General features: G+C 41.1%; 2 pseudogenes; both read right to left on the reverse strand.

Annotated features, from left to right (window-relative positions):
* Positions 1-857: 857 nt before the first annotated feature.
* LOC112477857 lies at positions 858-976 on the reverse strand (annotated as a pseudogene).
* A 6,218-nt stretch (positions 977-7,194) lies between these two features.
* Positions 7,195-19,660, reverse strand: part of LOC102880405 — a 50,210-nt pseudogene continuing 37,744 nt past the window's right edge.

Here is a 19,660-nt window from a genome sequence, read left to right on the forward strand (position 1 = left end):
ATGGTATTGTTTCTTTCATATTCCAATTACTTATAACTGGTATATAAAACCAGTAAGTTTGTATACTGTCTTTAAATTTGGGTTCCTGTCTTGTCTCTCAATCTCATCTGGGCACAGGACAGTGGGCTCCATCTCTGTTAGAACTTCCCCAGCTGTGGCATTACCAACCTGAATACTGAATTTCAGCGATTCACCAGGACCTCCAAGAAAGGGCCCAGCCACCGCTTACTGGCTAGGTTTGGGCTTCTCTCGCTGCACCTCCTTGGCCATCGGGGCTCACAGCTGGTCAAGTCTGTACCGTGCTGCGTGCAAGAGTGTCCCCCACCTCCATGGAGAAGCTGCGTGAGGACAAGAGCTTATGTTGCTTTGAGGAAGAGGCTCCAGCAGCTTCCCATCACCGTGGGGCCGCCTCTAGCCAAGGAAAAAGCTTCTGGTCCCTGGCCTTGAAGGCTGAGGAGGAAGGCTCTGCTGCGGCTTCTCCCAGATGCTTTTCTAAATGTTATAAAACCTCTCACTTTCTTGAAAGGTCACATGTGCTTTAATTGTGCTTTATTCTTCCCTTTCTCGTGTAATGTATGTATTTATTGCTGTTGTAGCAAAATGGTATCTGAGATAATGTGTATTTTAGGTGCACACATTGCATTTGTCCATGCCTCAAAGTAAGTCTCATCACTATCCCCTTCATCCCTTTTACCCTCCTGCCAACTCTCTTCCCATATGATATTGTAATAAGAATTAATTTGCAAAATGAGTTATTTTTAATTAATTAATTATTTTTTTGCGAGACAACCCTTGGTTGACCTCAGAGATTGCAAGGACCTTGTCAGCTTACAATCCCTTATTTTTTTTATTTTTTATGCCTATAGCACCTGGTCTTTCTAGGTGGTCTCCCATCCACATACTAACCAGGCCCAACCCTGCTTAGCTTCCAAGATCAGACGGGATCTGGCTTGTTCAGGGTAGCATGGCCACAGGCTACAAAATGATTTATTTATAGAGGCTTTTATGTGTTAAATTCGTAGCATCTGTATTATATTTTACTGATTCGGAATTGTTTTGGGGGAGAAATCACAAGAGCATTTCAGACGGAGGACAGAACATATATGGTTGATAAATTAACATGAAAAATGGGGACTTCCCCATCTCCTGTGGAGCCACATCCTAGCCTGAGGCAAAGGAAAAAAGTTGCACCCCAATGCAGTCTTTTATTCATTTGTATTGTTAATTTTCTACAACTTTAAAGTAATTAAAAAATATTAAAAAATGAGAAAGTGTGTTAAAATTCACATTATTTTAATTTCAGTATTTTTATATCAAAAACATTATTTATCACACTTTAACTTTCTTTGCTTTAGAAGCTAGCTTACCTAATATTCTCACACACCCTTCTTAGCTTATCTCTCTTTCAAATGAGAGTATTATCATGTTTGACATCTTCTCATGAACCAGTGATGAACACAGAATTTTTAAATTACCCTCAGCTTACAGAATTGTTCTCAGCTATCTCTGTGTGAATTGATTTGTTAAAAAAAAAAAATAGATAAAATGTTATTTCAGTGAATGTGTTCACCACACTGTGCTGCATTTGATAATCTTGGTAAAAGCATATCAAAAGATGTTTTTAAGGATGTTGTGTAAATGAATGAAAACGGTGTTATTTAATTGAGAAAATGTTCAAAACACTGTGTTGAATGGACTACACTAGGTTAAATCACAGAAATTAAAAAATAAAATTCTAAAAGTTATCACATTTGTTATAATCAGATGGCTTTATTTCTGTGAAAGAATGTGTCCACTGCATGGTTAGTTTAGTGTGCTCTGTAAATGCTCAGAACAGCAGATGTTGATAAGAACGCTCTTTGTATATGTGAATAAGTATCATTTCATTAAAGATGTGTTCAGTATGTGGTACATGTAATATACTATGTATGTCACATGGTCAAAGTGTGTTTCTATAGTGACAGATTTTGATGCCTCTGGGTTGTGTGGTTTCAGTGTGATGAATATCACTGTAAACAGTGTAATAAATGTATTCAGCATAGGCACTCTGATAAAATCTGTAGAGACCCATGTATAGAAGACGTTTCTAAGAATGCTGGTTGTATATGTGGATAAGTGCAGGGTGATTTTCAGTGAATGAGAGTTTTCAGGACACTCTGCTACATTAAAGAAAAGTCCATACTGTATATTAGGATTTACTCTTGGCCTCGTAAGTTCCATGGGCTGGGACGGATGTGTAATGACATGTGTCCATCACTGTAGTATCACGCACAGTATTTTCACTGCCCAAAATATCCTCTCTGCTTCACCTGTTCACCCTTTCCCCGCACCCCTCTTCAGTCTCCGGATACTGCTGATATTTTTATTGTTTCATAGTTTGCCTTCTCTAGAATATTATAGAGTTAAAATCACGTACGTAGCCTTTACGGATTGGCTTCTTTCACTTCGTTGTATGAATATGTTTCCTCCATATGTTCTCATAGCTTCACAGTTCATTTCTTTTTTTTAGCAATGAATACTATCCCGTTATTTGGATGGACTACACTTTATGTATCCATTCAAATACTGAATAACATCTTGGTTGCTTCCAAGTTTTTTCCTACATTATATTATGATTGTTTTGTAGGTTTGCATTTCCCAAGAAAGAGGCTCCCCCAGGGGGCTAACCTCCGAGGCTACTTTAGGGTGGGCGTTGGGTGAAGATAACTACTACTCTTGAGTCCATGGCAGGACTGACAAGCTCCCTCCCTAGAGAGGGGCTCCCTCCCTTTCTCAGAAAGGAGCCCCTCTTTCTTATGGGAAAGCTACTGCTCTTAGGGAAGACCCCTGCTATTAGGGGGTGAAGCCTTGATCTCGAGTAGGAGTCTCATTCTAGAAGGGAGTGACATGGCCTAAGTGGGGCACAGTGCTCTTATGGGAGTGAGCCTTGCTGTAGAAGGGGGAGTTCCACTCAAAGGGGAGTGTCCCTCTTCAGGTAGGGAGCCCTGCTCTTTGGGGGACAGCCCCACTGTTTGGGAACCCTGCTCTTGTGGGGCAGTCCACCTTTTATGGAAGCCTCGCTTTGGGGAGAGCCTCTCACTTAGTGATGTCTAGCTCTGAAGGTAGCCCCGCTTCTAGCAGGGGAGCCCTGCTCTCATGAGGCAGCCTTCCCTGTGGGGGGTGAATCCAACTCTCTGGGGGAGGCCCTACTTAGTGGAAGAGCCCTTATCTAAGGGGAGCTCTGTTCTGGGGGGGCCCACACTTAGGTGGGCTCCCCTCTATGAAGGGAGCTCCGCTGTTTGGGGAAGTGTCCCACTGTTAGGGGAGCCCCACTCTAAGGGGGGTCCCTTTTTTGTGGCCCCCACTCTGGCAGGAGCCCCACACTTAGAGGAGACCCAATTTGGGGGGGCTTGCTCTGAAGGGGGAAACTTGCTCTAGTGGGAAAGCCCCTCTGTGGGGAAGAGCCCAAATCTAAGGGGGAGGCTCTGCTCTAGTGGAAGCACCCCTCTCTGGGGGGACCTCTGCTTTTACGGGGGAGCCCCATTCTAGGGGTGGATGTCCTGCTTTAAGGGGGCTCTTTGTTCTAGAAGGGGAGCCATACTCTAGAAAGATAGACCCTCTCTAGGGAGGGAGCTCCACATTAACTTGTGAGAAATAGTTAACCTTCATCCAACGCCAATTAAAGTGGGCTGACTCCTGTGGGCGATGTCAGAGAAGCCCCCTGGTGAGGGAGCCGGGCACAGGCCTGAGAAAAGTAATTACCTTCACCCAATGCCAAACCCATACATGGCTGACAGCTGACAGCTGTGTGCCATGCTGAAGCAGATTTACTGGGCCAGGGGCCCCTTTCTCTGGAGGGAGTCCCTCTCCAGGGACGGATCCTGTGTTGGTGTAAATTCCTTGACTCAGAACTGTTACAATCAGTCTTCAGTTTAAATACCTGTAAAGTGGAGATAATACCTTTCCTGCTTCATTTGGCAAATAGAAGCAGTAGCGTTAGCTGAGGCATGTGAAGGGCCTAAAACAGGATTTATTTCAAAGTGAGTTTAGTATCAAGGATCTGGATTTTTTATTTAGAACCCTTAAGGCAGGGAAACGCTCTTCTTTGCTGCCATCTTGTGTGCATCTCGGGAATGATACTCCTGTGTATGTTATCATGAAAAGTTATTCTCTGCTGCTATCTTGTTGGCTTCTCCTGAATAACACTTGAGTTTATGTCATTATGAGAAGCTATTCTCTGCTATCATCTTGTGTGCATCTTGGGACTAACACAGGAATGCATGTTATTCTCTACTTGTGGGCATTTTGAAATTAACACCTAAGTGTATGTCATTATAAAAATTTATTTTCTTCTGCCATCTGGTGGGCATGTTGAGAATAACACCTGAGTGTAGGTCATCATGAACATTTATTTTGTACCCCAACTTGTGTGTATCTTGGGAATAATACCAGTGTATATAATAAAAAGTTTTTCTCTGCTGCCATCTGATGGGCATTTTAGGAAAAACACCCGAGTGTTTGTCATCAAGAATATTTATTCACTGCTGCCATCTGGTGGGCATTTTGGGAATAATGCTGCAGTGCATGTCATGAAAAGTTATTTCTGCTGCTATCTTGTGTGCATTTTAAAAATAACACTGAAGGTCATGTAGTATGAAAAGTTTTTTTCTGGTGCAATTTCGTGTGTATCTTGAGAAAAACACAGGAGTGCATGTCATAAAATATTATTCTCTGCTGCCATCTCATGGATATTTTGAATATAAAACCCAGGTGCATGTCATCACAAAAATTTATTTTTTTGCTGCCATCTGGTGGGGCATTTTGGGAAAAACACCACAGTACATGTCATGAAAAGTTATTTCTACTGTAATCGTGGGCATCTTTCGAATAACACCTGAGTCTACGTTATCATGAAAAGTTATTCTTTATTGCCATCTAGTGTGTATCATGGGAAAAACAGCTGAGTGTATGTCATCATGAAAAGTTATCATCTGCTGCCATCTTTTTGCATCTTGGGTATAACACCTTAGTGGGGGTCACCAGGAAAAGCTCTTCTCTGCTGCTAGTTAGTATGCAACTTGGTAGTTACACCTTAGTGGAGTTGACCAGGGAAAGCTCTTCTGTGCTGTTATCTAGTGTGCAAATTAAGAATAACACCAGATGGAGGTCACCAGGACAAGGTTTTCCGCCATCTAGTGTGCATCTTGGATATAACAGATGAGTGCAGGTCAGAAGGAAAAACTTCTCTGCTGCCATCTAGTATGTTTTTCTGGGAATAACACATGAATGGAGATCACCAGAAAAATCTCTTCTTTCTCCAAAGGGTTCTGAGCCAATAACGAATGTGTCAGACCCAAAGCTGGGTCCCAGGTGCAGTCTTATGCAACCTGGAAGCTGCCACTGGAATGTGGAGTCCTCGAGGTGAAACTTGGCACAAGGCTTGGCACACCCTGAATCAAGCACTTTCTCACCTTCCTTTTACCTATGCTTGCCTCTTGGCCCCCTCTCTCCCCCAGGGCAATTTTTAAACTAACAGTGTGCTTAGAGAGCCTCCATAAGTCACCACATCTGGGAGGAGCGGGGAGTACACCAAAGAAATACTTTGCATGAAAAGAGGCAGCTCGGGAGAACCAGACCAATAGGAACCCAAGTCTGAGAGCAGAAAACTTGCATATTAAAAGACCATAGAGAAGCCTGTAGGAGCCAGGCTGTAGCCCCTAAGGAGAGCTGGGAAGGCAGTATATGGCGAGATCCCAGGCTATAGCCTGGGGGTTGGGGCTGAAGGATCCTTGGGGACTCTACTCTGGGTGCAGCATTTGCAAGAGGTGCTGAACACCAGGTTTCTTGGGCAGCTTGGCTAGAACAGCCACTTCCGTACATAGCTGTGGTGAGTGGACCTGTCTGGAGGGTTGGGGATAGAGTTCTTCAGCTTTCCTCTGGCATAAGCTGTTCTTTCCAAGGCTAGGGCCATTATCAGGTTCAGAAGGAACTTCAGGACCTGGAAGACTTGGGAAAACAGTGAATATTCAGCCAAGGCCACCCCCAAGAGATCTCAAACCTATAGGCCACACACAAAGTCAGTGACCATGGGCTGGCAGCAGCTAAACACCACACATCCGACATTTTCTGTCCCTTTTAGTCACTGTACAACCATCTACCTCATTCTCCATCAATATCTGACTCGATTCAAGGTGTGCTCTTTTTATCTCGCATTCTCACTCTCTGACAAGTCCGAGCTCCTGCTCATGGTAAATCCCTCCTCCCTCTCTCCTCTTTCTTCCTCCCTATTCTTCACTGTGTTATTTCCTTCCAGGCCAATAGACAGACACTTTGTGTGAATCTTCAGCCTGTTCTCCTCCATCAGCAGCTTCACACTCTTCATCCCTGCCCTTTACCCTTCATTATTCTTCCTCTCTTTTTGCCATTTTCCAATTAAGGTGAGCTCCTCATCCCACCCCAGTGCCTTCTAAAATAAATTTTTAAAATTGCAGAAAGCAATTAAAACCACTTTTAAAGAGCCATTTTCCAGCTCAATTTCAGCACCCCAAGGAAAAATTTAAAAATATCCATGACTATCAGAGATGAAAACAAAATGATTGTCATTGGAATCAATTATTTTTCTCCACTGAGGTATAAAACTTTTTTGGAAATTTGATATTATACTATAACAAATTGTACTTCTCATAGTTCTAATTTCCTTTAAAGGCTGTTTAATATAGTTTTTAATTATTTTTTTGTAAATATGTTGTTTTCATGATTTTGAATCTGGTTCCAGGTCCTTTCATATATCTTTATATTAATATTTAATATACTGGCTACCAGTTTTAATCAGAAAAAATCTTGAAAACCCTATTATGACAATACATTCAGCAGAAATTACTGATGTGCAAGCAAACTGTAAGAGGTGCAGCTTTCTAGAAAGCACATTTTGTTGATTGTTTCATCATCTGAATATTCTTTACAATGACGAAGGACTCTTCCAACATTGTAAACATCAGTGTGCACAGTTTGCCTACATTGTCATTGCACATCCTTGGACAGGAAGGCCAGTTCACAGCTGAGAAGTGAATGGAGCCTAATTTTTAATGGATGAGAAATCTTACATCCTGCAGGAAGGAAGCATTTTTACTATTGTCATTATTTAAGAATGTGGCAGAAAGGTATGCAAAGGTAGCCTAGCCAGTCCTTTTTTTCTTTCCTTTTGTAAGTTTTATCTCAGAATATTTCTGGAAGAATGATGTTTTGAAGCCACTGCTGGGACCAGCTTCCATCACAGTCTCTAATGCTAGGCACCTGGCTATCCTCTGTGCGGCTTCATCCAGGCATGGATTGCTGTTCACATGCTACAAGGTTGGTGGCCTTTAGGTGGTGGCATTTGAGCTCTGTGACCAGGCCATTAAGTTCATAGACATTTAAGCAAAGGTCATCTGTTCTAATTTCTTTGTTGAAAGTATAATAGGAAACCTGATTGCCATTCATACTGTGACAGTTAAAAATTCCTACTTTTTCATTCTCTTTTTTAGCGATGTTATCTAGGCACTGATTTGTTTCCACATTTTGTATCTCTCCCAAAGAAAAATAGTGATGTGGAGTCTGAGACTCAGGATAAATAGTTTCTAGGTACCAAGAGAAAGGTTTTGCATTGGAGTTTGTGTCTTAGATCAAGTCTTGATGCTCTATCTCCATAACCTACCTTCGTACACCTGGATAAATGATATAGAAGAAATTCTTAAATTCACCCATCCATGCTTCTGCAAGTCACCTGTCATTTTTATTGATTATGTGCCCTCTGCCTCCTGGACACACGTAAGATGTAGCTTTCCTAAACACATGTCTAGCATGTGAACCGGTAACAATGTCCTAAATTCCTCCACAGTGCTGAATCCTAGAGGAATTTTCTATGTTTTCTCTTCCCCAAATATCCATCCCAGCATTTTATATTCCAATATCCTGAAAGTGATCTCTGCCTCTTGAACAAAGGCCTCCTGCCACTGTAGGTGTTCTGACAGGAAGAGTCTGATTAACTCTCCTTCTGTCCATTTCTCTTTGGAGAACAGGATATCAGCAAAAATAGAGCTTCCAGTTGAATCTATCATAGGTCATATCAAAACCTACCATACACTCAAAAGCATCTCTGGTCACATGAATGGTAAGTCTGTACTAATGCTTTCCTGTCAGGTTTGATCCTAGCTAAGAAAGGCTCCACTTATCTCCCTGTATACTTACACTCACAGTGAGTGTCTATGAGGGTGATCACTTGGCCTTTAGACACAGCAATTCCATTTATTTTATATATATTTAATTAAAACAATTTTCCGTTAGAGTTGACATTCAATATTATCTTATAAAGACACAAGCAACTCCTTTTAATATAGCTCTGATCAATCCTGAACATTATTCCATTAGAGTTACATCAACTGGTACTTTTCCCCCCACATATCTCTCCAGGGGTCTTTTCAAAAAGTCTCTTTCTCTGGCATCATCTACTAGAACAGTTTCTTCTAGCATGTGTCTTGGTGAGCAATTAATGACAGTATGGACAGTTCACAGAAGTGTGCTCCAAGCCTCATTGTGGCAAACTATCATCACACTCGTCACAGGAATATTATCTGGATACACCTTCGTTTTACACCCTTCTAATCTAACATCTAGTAAAGGTGTGTTGAATGCAATCATCTCACTGGCCATTTAATCGAGCTGATTGATTTTAAACATCTCTTTCAACTTTTCTTGATCTTCTTTTGGAACAATGACTAGTTTCCCCATGCTCTAGGGCCTCCATGAGGCCGTTGCACTGGCTCTGGAACGTCCCCAGCGGGAATTTCTCTCTCTTTTTTTCGCCACATTTGTTGCATTCATTGAAGTAAAGCAGCAGGAACATACCCAAGAGTACCCAAATCAAGGAGCGGGCTAAGACCACCTTGCAATATGCAAATTGTCTTGTGGCACTTTAAGTCAAATGCAAAATTAAAAATATATAAATATACAAAGATAGTGAAATTTATCCAATCTAGTTTCATCAGAAATATTTACAACCCCAAAGTGGGTTTCCATGAGAATTCATATCCCAAATCCATATATCCCACATCTCCTTGGTCTGTGTGTGATGGTGGCAGCAGTGGCTGGCGGGTGCTCCTCAGGACCGGCCCTGTGATTGTGGCACATTCTTGCCACTGCAGTGTGGGCTCTACTCTCGGGCTGGTGTATAGCCACCTCCTCGGCCTCTGCTGGCAATTCCCCACTAATGATTTTTAAATTAGGTGTTGATAAGTCAAGGAGCCCCTATAATTAAGCACAATAGAAAACAAAATGCTAAAAGCTTGCAGCAGCAAGCTTAACCAGAAGAGCATGAACTGGCACAGGAGCACCTGTGGCTATCCCAAGAGTGAGCATCTTTAGCATTCCCATACTTTTATATCAATCAAATGTTTAAAATATTTATTTAGTCATTTGAAAATATTAATTCAGGTTTCCCTATGTACACAATTCTGCTAAGTGTTCTACAATAAAAGCTTATGTTTGAAGAATGCTATACTCCAAAGCCTGGGCAGGGAGGAGTCTGCTGATACCTGCTGCTGAACAAACTTGGTCCTGTCCTGTTCCTCTGCCAGGGGACACAGATGGGCTGGTCCCAACACTGGAGTACCCATCCCAGCCACACAGTCCACACAGCTTAGGTCTGATCTGCTGTTCTCCCGCCATTGGCCAATAGCTGCTTGGCCAGAGGAAGCAGGAGGTGCGGGTGTCGGGGGGTGGTGCCACTGTGAGGTGAGGGCCTAGGGGTGCCAGGAGGTGGCTAAAGCCCATGGGGGAGGAACTGAGGAATGGCTCCTGTAAAGATTTGTCAGGCAGTGTGGACTTGGTTTGCCATGACTCCAGACCTGGGCCTGTGGTCACTGGGAGCTCTAATCTCCACCCTGTGTGGACTTCCACTGATCCCACGTGACCATGTGTGACTTCCCACCCATGCTCACGTGACCCACATAGTGCGTGTGGCTTCTTGTGCATGTAGACTCTGCTCTGCCTTTTCAGAAAGCCCATTAGAGGAGCTTCTGGTGGCGCCATGGTGCTGAGACAAAGGATCCCAGCAGCCCCTGGGAGATACTCACAGGACCGCCATGAGAGATAAGGGTGTGGAGGACTGCTGAGGGGTGGGGGAGGGCATGTCAGTCTTCAGAGGACCCAGCAGAGGAAAGGCTTGGTGTGGAGAATTTTTGGTGTTTTACTTTTATTTTTTATTTTTTGGTGTAAGAGAGGGTGAGGACTGAACATCAATTAGTCTAGTTTTTGCTTCATGTTATAGATATTTGGGTCTATCAGTCTATGTGTAACGGGTAATTGCTTCTACCTTAATTCTAGCGTGCCTTTCTCCCAGGCTAACAGCTCCTTCCATAGATATGCTAATTGATGGAAGAGTTGTGCCTGAACAAAGAGATTTGGAAATTTCAAGCTCTTTTTTATATCTTGCCTTTCTGTGCTCCTCCTCTCTCCCCTGGTGATAAAAGATGCTTGAGCTTGAAGGCTTGATTAAGATTGATTTGAGAAAGCCAGAAAGCTGCCATCAGTTTTGGCACCAGGAGAATTAATGACTGGGATACTGCTAGCTCCTGGAAACTGCTGTAGCTGAGAGATGATGGACGTGTGTTGGCAGAGGTAAGCAGTATATTTGTTTGCCCTGTCAGCCTTTTTGGTGTGCTTATGCAGGGTATGGGAGAATTTAGAAGTGCTGCTAGTCTTTTTCCTCTCTAATACGTTTAGATGGGCATGAAAAAATATTTGTGAGGCCAACTACTTGGACTTAGTGACTTATAGTTTTCTTTATTGAAACTTTCCTTCCAGAGATGGTCATTTTTTTCTGTGTACATGTTTTTTGTGTTAAAACAAGGAAATGCCATGGGCATAGGAAGCCTTTGGCTTCCTTGGCTAAGCCGTAAAAAGCCTTATTGGTTTATGTCGCTGTTAAAATTAATGGGCGGACTATGGATTCTCTGATTTGGAAAAACTTTTAAATTGGAAAATATTTTATAGACCTCTCCTAATAAGCAATTGTTTTATTGATACCTAGAGAAAGACCACATTTTAAAAATGCGTGGATACAAGCAAATTGAACTATTCTTAAGCTTTTGAATTAGTTCTTTATCTTCTTGGGTATTACACATGGTAATATCAATATTAGGTTAAAAAGACAGAAGGCAAAATCAAGAGATTTCCCAATGAGGTGTAACTTTTCAAATTTATTGATATATAAGATTATGAGAATTGGTATTGATCTCTTGATCTGGCTGGAGGGAGTAAAGAATGGAATAAATCGTTGGGTTTATTTTGTGTAGGGTATGGCTTAAAGTCTTCGTTTTCCTGTTTCTCTCTCACAGTATGGGTGAACCTTAATGATATGGATAAACAGTTGTTAGTAACCTCTGCAAGAATTTTCCTGTGTTCTATAGCTTCCTTGTGGTCTGGCCATAGGGCTGATCAGCCAGGTTCCCATAACTGGCGGTACCTCGCATGTTCTGAAAACAGCCTGGTTTAATATTAAGTCAATTTGTATAGTTCTCGTGCCTCCTTCATATACCACAATATTGGAAAGGATTTAATAACTGATAAGACATTTGACAAAAATGGAAGCTGAGTTTTCAAAGTCTGATCGGAATTACAAAGAAAGTTTCCGCCTCTACCCTAGGCCCTCCTGCTCAGTAGATCAGAAATGGAAACACAGGCCACAACTGCTAAACCACAAAAAAAAAGAAAGAAAGGAAAAGAAAAAATTGAAAGGACCACTTTTAAAAAACACAGACTAAAGTTGTCTAGCCTGGTTCCTTAAAAATTGTGAAGGACAGATAAAAAAATCTTAGTATAATCACATTAATGCAGATTCCAGGCAGGAGCATGGAGACCAACCTCGGTCTTCCTCCCACTCCATGTAGCATTGTTTTCCAGATTGCCTGACAAAACTTAAAATTCCTAGTCTTTGCAGTGTTTGCTAGAAGGTAGAAGTAGTGTGAGTCCATTGTCTCTGTTGTAGGTTAGATGGGCAGTTAAAAATATTTGCTTCTTGCCCCAGTATAGAGTTTTATTCATTGAGTTTTTCCTTCCAGAAATGATCCTTTTTTCCCTCTGCATCTGTGTTTTTTTGTGTTCTTTGTCATAAGAAGGAGGTACTATAGGGACAGAACACAGGCATAGGCTCCTATAAGCCTGCTGTTCCAGCTGGCCTCAGAGGGTCAGGAGTTAAATGATTCTCTCCAGACTGGTGTCTGTGGAGACAAACTTTGCTGTGAGTTTCTCTCTAAAAATCAGATTAGTTTTTTTTCCTGTCTTTTCCATGTTATAGGAGTTTAGTTTTGTGACAAGTGATCTTATCTTCTCTGGCGTCAGCCATCTTCAAGGTGCACTGACCAGGGTGCACCTGGTAGCTGGCCTTGCCAGCTCTTAGGGGACAATGCTGTGAGGGGCCTCAGTCCATAAGGGGCCTTTGTCATCTCCACTTTCGTTACCTTTCAGTGCTATAAAAGTACCATTATATTAGCGCTTACCCAGAGCCAGGAATTAACGGGTTTGTGGCCAGAGACAACTCACATTTGTGAGAGACCGGAGACACCATGTGTGCCCACCCTCCTAACCCTGTGTCACGAAGGTCTGTGCTCTTAGTCTCTGAGAGTGATCCCTTGGACCTGCGAGGACTGTACCCTTTGTACTCTCTTCACGGAGGTGATTCCTTGCTTCACCTGAGCTGTGAAGAGGCTCATTGGTGTGAATCACTATTAAAATCCAAAATCTTACCATCGACGGCCAGAAAGTGGATCCTTTGACTTGGACCAACTTCTAAATAGGTAAGGTGCTTTCTATCTTTGGATGGTATTGCTAGTTTGTAATAGTTGATTGGCTTAATGTAATTAAGCACTTACAGAAGTCAAGAAATAAAACAGAAATTAACCCAAGTGCTTTTCAGGATCCTATGATCTGGTAAAATATTTGTTATTGCTGGCTTAAACTTGGTTTGATTAAATAGACATGTTATTATCATGAAATGCTTTTTTACTGGGTTTACAGATATAAGGTCATGTTATTTATTAAAATAGGTCAAGTATTAATAGACTTTGAAATGTCATAGTTTTAACAAATAGGTACAAATAAATGGTTTATAGGTAAAACTGTTTAGCAATAATTATATTATATATATACATGGAAAAATTTTTCTGTCTTTAATAACCTGAAACTTTAAATTTTTGCTTGGTTAATTAAGTGATGGATAGTCATTGAATATCTAGACCATTTCCAAATAAGATAAAGAAATAAAACATTAATTATGGAACATAGATTTGTCAACTTTGTTTATTTTGAAGGAACTAAATATATTTGGGTCTATCAGCAAATGTGTCTTCTGCCACATTAAAAATCTTTATGTGCTATGAGGAAATATATTTCAAAATTATTAATTGTGTTCATAAGTGTATCAATCTAAAGAATCCTGGTGTAACAGTTCACAATCATTTCCTTCGTTTTCACTAATTAAGACGGACTTTTGAATTTATACATTTTTGCTATTGTGAACAAAGCTGCTGTGAAAATTCATTTAAATGTTTAAACACCTGTTTTCTATTTTTGGGGGTATATATCTAGGAGTGGATTCATTCAGCCAGACGGTAACGTTTTGTGGAGTGGAAATTCCAAACTATTGTACACAGAGGTCACACTATTTTGCATTTTCACAAGCAGTGTTTAAAGTTTCTGATTTCTCTTCATTAGTCATTGGCATTTTCTGGATTATGGCCATTCTAGTGTATGTGAGGCTGTGCGGTTTTCATTGGCATTTCTTTCGTGACTCATGACATCTGACATCTTCTCTTGGGCCTGTTGACCATTCATGTGTCTTTTCTAGAGAAGGGTCCATTCTAGTACATTTTTAAAGTTTAGTTGTTTGTCTTTTTGTCAATGAGTTGTAAGAGTTCTTTGTTCTGAATAACAGATTCCCATTAGATACATAATGTACAACTTTTTTTTCTTTTAGTGGGAAGTGTCCTGGATAACTTCTTTTGATGCCAAAAAGATTTTAATCTCAAGGCCATCTCATTTATCTTTCTTTTCATTGCTTATTGTTTGATGTCAGATTGAGGAACCCATCACTAAATCCAAGATCATGAAGATTTGTCCCCATGTTCTCTTCTAGAATTTAAAATTTTACCTCCTACATTTAAACCTTTATCTCTTTCAAGTTCTTATTTATGTGGTGTGAAGTAAGGGTCCAATTTCATTCATCTGCAGATGGCAGTCAGTTAATTAGCACCCTTTGCTGAAAAGACTCTCCTCTATCCAAGTCCATGTTGTCCGCACTTGCCAAATGTTCAGTGACCTTAGAGGGATGGGTTTATTTCCGGGCTCTTAATTCAGTTCCATCCTTTTACATGTATAGGCATACATTACATAACTTGGTTTCTGTTAGCAACAGATTGCATATGTGGACATGGTTCCCTAAGGGTATAGGAGCAGAAAAATTCCTATCCCCTAGAGATGTTGGAACTGTGCTAAAGTAGCACAGTGCACTCCTTGCGTGTGTGATGATGCTGTGAACAAAGTTATGGTGCCGATAGTCATTTAAAGGCACAGTGGGTACTGTCACCTATAGGGCATAATGGCTGGTCATGGTGATCAATGACCATGTTACTGGGTATTTTTTACAGTCTTTACATTTTTTACATGTATTTTTTACAGTCTTACTGTTTTATTTTTTTTATCATTTTCTTTGTGCATTTATTCATTATTTTTTTAAAGATGTTCTTTTTTAAAGTTTTAATAAATGAAGCAACCACCCATTAATGTGAGATATGTTACCCCTCTCAGCATGGTATTTTTGTTCTTTATAAAAAGAGTTTCTTATAGAAATCTTTATTCCTTAATACTGCAGTTACAAGAATGTCATATATAATAACATATACAATCCAACCAAGACAGGCTGATTACAAATCTACATAATGTAAAAATATACATATTTTAAAAGTTAGCCACATGCACAGATGTACACAATGGGAGGAGCAGGTGACAGGAGATTTGGAGATCAAGGCTGCATAGGTCATATTGTCTTAACCCTCATTCACAGTAAATAAGTTCCAGTAACCAATATAGGCATCCCACACCTATCTAAATACACAAGAGCAAATCATGACCAGATACATGCACAGTGTGAGGTGGTCTGGGACTTTTCTGCAATATTCCCATGAAAAGAATACATAAGGAATCCCATGCAGATAATTGGAAGCATCAGTTATTTATTCTGTTTGGACTTGGAAAATGTTTAACTTTTGACACTAATATCTGTGAAGAGAATATGTCTCCTTTTACTGTTTTCTTCACAACTGACATGTACTTAAAGTGGGGAATTTTGATGGTCATTTGTACTAACAGTGATAACTGAAGTACTCCTAAAAATGTAACTTTTCAATAATACATTTTAGTCTCACACTTGACATGAAATATGAATCGTATACAGCTCTAAAGCAAAAGGGAGAAGAAGGGCATCTGAATTTTAGTGCTGTTAGTTTCAGGGTTCTGTAGTTTCTAGCAACATCCTTAAAGCATGAAAATGATATCACTGCTTGTGTATTTAACAAAGTGGATACAAATTTGAGCTATTACATGAAAGAGTACCCCAAAGAGAAGAAACATCACACGTTTTTCCCGCTCTGGGCCTTTTGAGAACCTGGACCAAAGTGACAAATTATTCAAGATTCCCATCGAGCAGTGGTGTTTTTCAGCATGTTACTGTTTAGAGAACAAAGTAAATTCCTGATACTGGAATATAGTGTGTTGTGCTGTCAGCCACCTCATTCATTCAGTGTCTATTGTGTCTCTCCATTACATCCTTCTCTTGTGCTTGATTTAATATCATGATCTTTTGTACTGTAACTTTTATGTTTAGGTATGTTGGATATTTATCAGTTCAGGAAGTAAATGGTCTAGGGTTTCTGGGGAAGAGGGTTAGGGCAGATTTGAGTGCGATTTGTCCATCTCGGTTTTAGCCAGCATGTGAGGAGCAGAGGGAGTGCCTGGGGAAGGAAGTAGTAGAGAATTGAGGGGGGCGGGGGGAATCTGTGTTCCAGTATAACCCAATGTGTAAAGGGAAGAGCAGGTCTTCGGAGCAGGGAGAGGAGTGTCCTGGAGGTGAATTCTCTATTCCTGAGTTTAACCAATATTTGAGGGACAAAGCAGTTGCCTGGAAAAGGGCCCGGAAGGACCTGGAGACAATTTCTCCATTTGGCTCAAGTTAGTGTTAGAGGAGCAGAGTGGATGCTTGGTATGGATGCAAGAGACCTCTAAGACTGTAGAGAATACGTATAAGAGTTTATGTGAGCCAAACTGATGACATCAGCCAGAGAGCAAGATCTCGAATGCTATGGGGAATCAATCTTGCCACTTCTTTCATTCATTAGAAGTTATTGAGGAAACATAAGGAAGATCACATGTAGGTGGTGAAAAGAAAGGCAGGAATGGATTACAGAATAGACAATGAACTTGTGTGCTCTCCTAGGGTTAATACCCCCTTCAAGGAGTATTATAGTTGTTACTTGAAAGTGTGTTTACCTAGATGCAGAACACCAGTTGACAGTGCTGGCTTAAAACGTGTCACTAAAGAAGTGATAGGTTTGAGCTGTGACTATCCTCCAGGACCTGCCCCAGGTAGGAATTTGTGAACTGATCACCCTGTGAGGTTACTTTTTATAGAGCCTTTTTTCATTCACACTTGGGTAGGGGCTAGTAGAGACCTGGAGGTGATTTCTATATCCCAGCTCTAGGAAGTGTATTAGGGGAAGAGGGGGTGCCTGGAGTATGGGGGAGTAGAGACTTGGAGGAGATTTCTCCATTCTTGCACAAGCTCAGTATGTGAAGTGCTATGGAGTACTGGGAAATATAGGAGGAGAGACCTTGAGGCAAATTCTTTATGGTGGCATGAGCTTAGTATGTGAGGATCTTAGGAGGTCCTGGGAAAATGGTTGAGAAGAGACTTAGAGGGGCATACTCCATCCTGGCTCCTGCCAGATTGTGAGGGGCAGAGGAAGTCCCAGTGTGAGGTACCAGGCGAGTCTTGGAGGCAAATGTGTCCTCTTCCCTTTCACCAGCCTGTGAGTGGCAGAGGGGTTGCCTGGGGTATGGCTGAGATTAGACTCAGAGGCGACTTATCCATCTATGTTGTGCCAGTGTGTGAGGAGCAGAGGGAGACTGTGTGAGCACCTAGGGTGGGGGTTGCACTTCAGCCTGTTGGAGTTCTTATGAGCACTTCGTTCAGGCTGGTTTCATGTGGGTACTTCCAGACCAGTTTCCTGAATATATCACCTTGGGCCCAACTTAAAGGGAACGCTTCCTGTGGGAAAACTTTTCCTGAAACACTGAGAGAGCCAGGGGCCAGCTCTGGCGTGAGAGCTGGGGGCCAGCTGTGGGCGAGACCTGGTGGCCAGAGCCTCTGTGATGCCTTTTTGGATCCTGTCATGGTATCAGTTCTGAGGAAATTCAGTTAGTGCAGCATTGGCCCTAGAGGTGCTGAGGTTTGGGAACAAGGTGGGACTGCGTCTGTACCCGGTTTACCTCTGAATCTTCCTGAGAGGCTGTGTCAAGGGAGGGACAGGTAAGGAGAAGCTTCCTGCACATGAATAGCGCTGCGGGGTTGATATAGAAGTGTTGGTCTTCTGCTCCCCAGCAGAGCAGGGACTGGTGCAGAAAACTGTTGTTTTTTCTGTGTGGTGTCAGCTAGTGCCCAGTGTCATTTTGCATGCGGCTGTCTAGTGTTCCCAGCATCATTGGTGTGGGTTCAGTTTTGGGCTCCATAGTGTTCCATTGATTTATGTGTTTTTATGCCAATACCACCCTTTTTTGGTTATTAGCATTTTTTTTTTGAATCCGAGTGACGTGGAACATTGGAATACAAAAATTCCACTGCATGTGCTATGTACTGGGTCATTTGTCATGACATCCTGTAGAGAGGCTCCTGATGCAGATGGACAGGGTCCTCCAACGACCATATGCTCCACTGCGAGGGAGAACAGTGTCCTCACCTTGAGCAAACTGCACCTGCACACCGCTCAGCCTCTCTCATTTCTTTTCTGCTTTTCTGGCATGGTATTGACATGGTTGTTTCGAATCAAGAAAATTACAGTTTAGAAAGCTTTCCATAGCAGTGTAGATAGTTGTACTCTGCACTCAGATTCCACAGCTGTCATCGCTTTCCTACATTCGCCATTTCACATGCAGGACTCCTGGATGTTTTATCCAAAATTGGTGTGCCATCCCAGGGACTCACTTTGTAATTCTCAATGATGACATCATTACGCTTTCCATGTTCTAATACAACCCACGTCCCACTTGAACTCTCACCACCTGTCCCAACTTTGAAAATGGCTTTTTCCATTCTTGTCCAATTTTATTTTTCTGAAACTTATTGAGATTTTTCTTCCTTTTTTCAATCTTGATGGTTTTATAATGCACAGATGACTCTGGGTGATCTTTTCTGGTCAGCTTATTTCACTCAGGATGTTTTTAGTGTTTATTTTGTGATTTGTATCAGAACTTCATTGTGATAATTCTTTCTTTGTGATATACAAAAAAACATTTACCGTTTAAAGCCTTTGAAGTATCCATTTTTATGGCATTAAATGCATCTTCTTTTTTTAATTAAAATTTTCTATTTCGAATACTTTTTTAAAATTAATTTTATTGGAGTAACATTGGTTAATACAATTATATAATTTTCAGGTGTACATTATAATTTGACATCTGTATATTCTATTGTGTATTTACCACCCAAAGTCCAGTTTGCTTCAGCTACCATATATTCGATCACCTTTACCCACTTCACTCTCTTCATAAACCCTATATTTGACCCTCTTTACTCCATCTACTTCCCCCCTTTTCCCCCACCCCACTCGTAACCACTAGTCTATAGTCCTCTGGTAACCACTAGCCTATAGTCTATGTCCACGAGCCTCTGTTTGTTTGTCTTGCTCATTTGTAGCTTTTACGTTTATATCCCACATATAAGTGATATCATGTGATTTTTAACTTTTTCTGTCTGGCTTATTTCGCTTAGCGTGATTATCTCGATATCCAACCATGTTGTCACAAATGGCAGTATTTCATCTCTTCTTATGTCTGAGTAATATTCTATTGTATATATGTACCACAGCTTCTTTAGCCAATCATCTATTATAGGACACTTTGGTGGCGTCAATGTCCTGGCCACTGTGAATAATGCTGCTATGAACATCAGTGTGCAAATATATTTATGGATATGGGTTTTCAAGTCTTTGGGATAAATACCCAGTAGAGGAATTGCTGGATCATATGGTAGATCAATTCTTAGTTTTTTGAAGAACCTCCATACAGTTTTCCATAGTGGCTGTACTAATTTGCAGTCCCACCAGCAGTGTATGAGGGTTTCTATTTCTCTGCATCCTCTCCAACATTTGTTATTACTTGTCCTGTTGATTATAGTTATTCTAAAAGGTGTGACATGGTATCTCATTGTGGTTTTGATTTGCATTTCCCTAATAGCTAGTGATGTTGAGCATCTTTTCAAATCTTTGTTGGCCATGTGAGTGTCTTCTAGGGAGAAGTGTCTGTTCAGGTTCTCTGCCCATTTTTGATTGGATCATTTCCTGTTTTGTCGTTATTGCGTTGTATGTGTTCTTTGTATCTT

Source organism: Pteropus alecto, unplaced genomic scaffold (genome assembly GCF_000325575.1).
Source record: "Pteropus alecto unplaced genomic scaffold, ASM32557v1 scaffold223, whole genome shotgun sequence".
Classification (NCBI taxonomy): domain Eukaryota; kingdom Metazoa; phylum Chordata; class Mammalia; order Chiroptera; family Pteropodidae; genus Pteropus; species Pteropus alecto.